The following is a 4820-nucleotide window of genomic DNA, read 5'->3' on the forward strand; positions in this document are numbered from 1 at the left end:
CTTAATTTTTCGATGTAGTTCCATCTATTATAGTGTCAGAGCCAAACAAGCACTTATTGGTTTGCGTCCAAGCGATTTCCTCTTATAGTGGCTCCCTTTTTGTCATTGTTGAACCATACCTCGTGGGGGTTTAGCATCCTAAACCATCCCAAATATTGCTTTGTTGTACTAAGGGTCTTTGATATTAACCTCCTCTTCGTGCTTGGTCATTAGCACCATCAATTAAGCTCTTAATTGCTCCATTTACGCACAATTTCCACCTATTTTGCTTCCTTTCCTACAAATGGGCTAAATTCTCATAGAAATGCAAATAAGAAGCGAAAGACGCCGAAACGACCCTAATAAGTGCAAATAACCATGCGAAATGGGGTCATTAAGGGGTTAAAAGTGCGCTTTTTATATCCACATCAACTACTTAAATATGGCGAGAAGATGGAATGCTTGTGGCTGACTTAGGGTGGCGGATGGTTCTGGCTGGAGTTTGCATAAATTAAGAACCTACACTACTACATAATGAAACTATAGCAACACTATGAAAGTGTTGCAAAATGTCTTAATAATGTTGCAATAGGGTTTAGGCAACACTTTTAAGAGTGCTGCTTAAAGTCTCGTTGCAATAGCTCAATGCAACACTTTAAGCAACACTTTCTTATCAAAAGCAACACTTTTTAAAAGTGTTGCACTTAATTTACTTATGCAACACTTTTTTTCAAGAGCTAATGCAACATTTTTAATGTTGAGATGCAACATTTTTATTTTGAGAAGCAACACTTTTAACGTGTAGAAGCAACACTTGCTTTCTTTCATCAAAGAAGAATTTGCAACACTTCCAAGATGTAATGCAACAATTGTGCAATTACAATGAATAGACCCTATTTTCACACCATTTTCTTTTTAGCTCTAATGAAAACTAAAATTAAATATTGGGAGTAATGTAGATACAAACATAGCTTAATAAATCATATCTTTATTATAAATTAATCCATTACAAAATACCCATGTTGGTTACATCTCAGAATAGTAGTTCAAAAATACATCTCGAATATCAATAGAAAAAAAAAGGCTACAGACAACATATGCTCTCATCCTCATCTTTTCGTACGCGACGTGTACGTGACAAGTACGAGTCTTAACACTTATTGCACTCTTCCACTTTAAAGCTTTGAATCTGTAACATAAATAAACAGCGAAATCAGCACATATTTTGGAATTTATAATCATACAATCAAAAAAGACATTCAAATAGTATATGTGAAAACATAAAACAAAATATAAAATAAGAGGGTAAGAACTTACTATTATGAAATTGAAGACGGGTCAACTAGTCTTCAAGGAACACTAACGTATAAAATCATAATTCAAAGCTTGGTGTGAATATATCATATTTACATATTAAAAAAAATCTATCACAATGCCTCTACAGGACTCATAGTCATTACTATCAATAAAAGCATTACCTTAAGATTGTTGTCATGGTAAAGGTGGAGGTGGAACTAAGAGTGTAAAAACCCTTTGTGTCCTACATCACCTGGCAGCAAAGATGATGAGTGTAAAAATTCATTTTTGGCCTCAACAACAATGCAGATGACATCACGAATACACAAATATCATTCAAAGGGAAAAAGGAGAGAATTGAAAGTTGTCTTATAGGAGAAATTATCAATATCTTCATAATTCATCTACTGAAAATCACCTGCAAGGAAAAAAATAACAGTAGGAATCCAACAAGAAAATCCGAAATAATATTCTATTCTAAGTCACTTAAGTAAAATACCCGTACACTATAACCTTACAAGGGACACTAACATAGCACACTAATAACATTAAAATAAGAGAGCTAATCGAATGCTTACCTAAAACATACAGAATTATTACAACAAAGAGAAACATAATATCTGCACGAAAATGATCGTTTCATCCACTTTCTGATGTCAAGTAAACAAAAAGAAATGTTATATGTTTCACATTGGTCTAATAACAAACAACACTATGCCTTTCGTATAACAAACATCTGCAATTTCTCACTTGATAGTTATATGAGTAGGCTGCTTACATATTTCTTCAAAAACTACTTTCTTTAGAATTGAAGTGAGTCAAAAACATACAGGCTAATGTACTGGCAATACATACAATAAATTTACCTGGAACATAAAATAGATTCTAGGTTGGTTGATTTGAGCTCCGATCAACATATTTTTTGGACGGTGTCAACAAGAAAGACGAACCAACTACTGAAAAGCTCATGTCGTAACTAATAGGTAAACTTCAACAATTTGTATGACTTTAAATAATTATGCAATAAGAAGTAATATACAAAGTTAATAACCATCAATCACTTACATAAAATGGTCCTCAGATTTGAGCAGGCAGATTTCAATTGCAAGATAATTTGCATAGACAAAAGGAGTTTAAAAGAGACATTTTAGTAGTCCTTGTTCATAGGTACGTCCTTTATGATCCGACATAATGAGTTCTGATCCTACCACCTACCCTATGTCTACTCTCCACCACACAAACCTGCCTTAACAATGTACTAAATCTGAACTAGAGGCAATAACAAGTGTTGGCATTAGAATTGAATAGTTAAGTAAAATAAAGTATTTATGAAACTGATCTAAGCTTAATTAATGAATCCACTACAGTAGCAGTGGCGATGTGTATAAAATGCAAGACCTTTGCCCTTGATCTTAGTTTTTCCTCCCTTCTCTCCTCTAATCTTTTCTTGTCTCTTTTAAATTAATGGAGGATGATAAGAAGAAAATAAATGGTGGACTGATCAATGTAGCTAAGATAAAAATGGCAGAAAATAAGTACTATAGATATATGGGTTCACTCACCACCCCTCCCTGTACTGAAGGTATCCTTTGGACTGTTAATAAACATGTATGTACACCTCATACCAGCCCCTCTCTAATCTTTAACAACACAGTTAACTACTTAGTCGGAAACTTTTATAGTCCCATTGATGTGATTGATACTCTATTTGAAACACATTAGAATCATCTCAGAAGAGCGGGTGAAATCACCGAGGGAGGTTGTTCATGATGCAAGTACGAACTTTAATCTCTTAATTCATGTTACAGTAGACATTGGCGTAGCTAGTGATATAAATTTGCTACGTCTTATACATGTATCTTTTGCCAGCAGTTATACTATTGTCGTTATCTCTTATCGTCTTATGCTATACTACTTTCACGTGAGATCATTCTCGGATGAATTTGAACCCCACTGAAAGGAAATGATGGGGATTTAAATTCGATAACTCTTTACTTGCACAATAACAACCACCCACCCACCATTGTATCCGACCATAGAAATGCCTAGTCTTCTATACGACTTAAATAATTACTCCCTCCACGCACTCATTTTAACCCCATTTTAATAAAATATTCCTCACGTATATTAGAAAAATGGGGTGAAAACAATCGTGCGAAAGGAGTAGTTTTCATAGTAGATGCTTATTCCATTAAGAATGAAAAACCATGGCAAAAAGATAAATATAAAATGCTAACAAATGAATGAGATCGAGGGAGTAGAAAACCAGTTAAAAATCAAAAACAAGATAGGGGATAATAGAATCCAGGAGTTGGGTGTTCCGAAGTGGACAAATTTGATTAATAGAAACAAGTGAAGATATGCAAAGTCCCGGACAAACTTATGACTTTATCAGAAAACCAATTTGCTTTGATTGTCACTAGTCAATTAATAGTATCACAGACATCTCCCATTATTCAGTTCATAACAATCGAACAATTGAATAGCAAATAAAATCACAGAAATTTAAAATCAAAGCATAACATCAAACAGTTGTATACAAAATAAAATTAAATAGCAAGAAACAAGTCCAAAAATCAAATTGGTATTACAGGAATGAACGTCATACCTGAGACTGAAAGACAATTGGGACTGTTGCAGGTGAAACAAGATCAAATAAGAATTGATATGACGATTGATATAGCAGAAGATTCTTGATATGTACGGAGTTTAAATTTTTGGAATGCCGTATTGATTGGTAGAAAACGATTAAAACAAAGTACGGAGTATTAGGTTAAATGACTGTTGGTTTCTAAACAAAACTGCAATATTTCGCTTATTTTTTTTTCAATTTTCACATATCCCGCCTAACTTTCACCCACTCACTAAATTTTCTTTCAATAAATTGGACTAGTGCTTATTCTAATAAGTCTGTGAATAGGTCTCCTTAGAGACGGTCTTTCAATAAGTTTATTGAGAGACTATTTTATAATTTTAAGAAAAAGTGGTACTAAAGGTAATGAAATAGGTACAAATCATGATTAAAGATAAAATGAGTACATTTATTAAGTAAATAGGTACGAAATTATTATGTCACGATCAACAACAAAAGGTTACGAAATACATATATAAGGGTACGGAAGACTGGTCTCTCAATAACTTATTGAAAGACCGTCTCTCCCAAGTTTTAGGGTAAATCTAATTAGCAACGTATTATAGAAGTGTTGCTAGTGCATCTACTAAATGCAACATTTAAAAAATAATGTTGGTATATGTAGTGATAAAATGAAACAATTTTACAAAAGTGTTGCATTATAGAGATAAATGCAACATTTTTATGATAAGTGTTGCATAGCTAATATCTTCACTATAAATTGCAACATAAATAATAAGTGTTGCATGCAAAATGTTGCAAAAGAGTCATATTGTAGTAGTGCTATTTCCTACTATTTGAAGCAGGGAGGATTATGGGATTTATGGCTATAAAAATAAACCAACAAAGGCTGTGTGATATATGGTGCTGGGACGGAGAAAGGATGGTATCTACTCGGTCAAATTAGCGTACA

At 33.3% G+C, this 4820-nt stretch overlaps 1 long non-coding RNA gene across 1 annotated transcript; it reads right to left on the minus strand.

Moving 5' to 3' along the window:
• Positions 1-987: 987 nt before the first annotated feature.
• On the minus strand, positions 988-4113 carry LOC141638232 (uncharacterized). The gene is made up of 3 exons (XR_012542051.1): positions 1458-4113; positions 1297-1338; positions 988-1168 (listed from the first exon to the last, which is right to left on the minus strand). It is a non-coding gene; the product is annotated as an uncharacterized LOC141638232 (long non-coding RNA).
• Between the last annotated feature and the right edge of the window lie 707 nt (positions 4114-4820).

Source organism: Silene latifolia, unplaced genomic scaffold, assembly GCF_048544455.1.
Source record: "Silene latifolia isolate original U9 population unplaced genomic scaffold, ASM4854445v1 scaffold_20.1, whole genome shotgun sequence".
In the NCBI taxonomy this organism is placed as follows: domain Eukaryota; kingdom Viridiplantae; phylum Streptophyta; class Magnoliopsida; order Caryophyllales; family Caryophyllaceae; genus Silene; species Silene latifolia.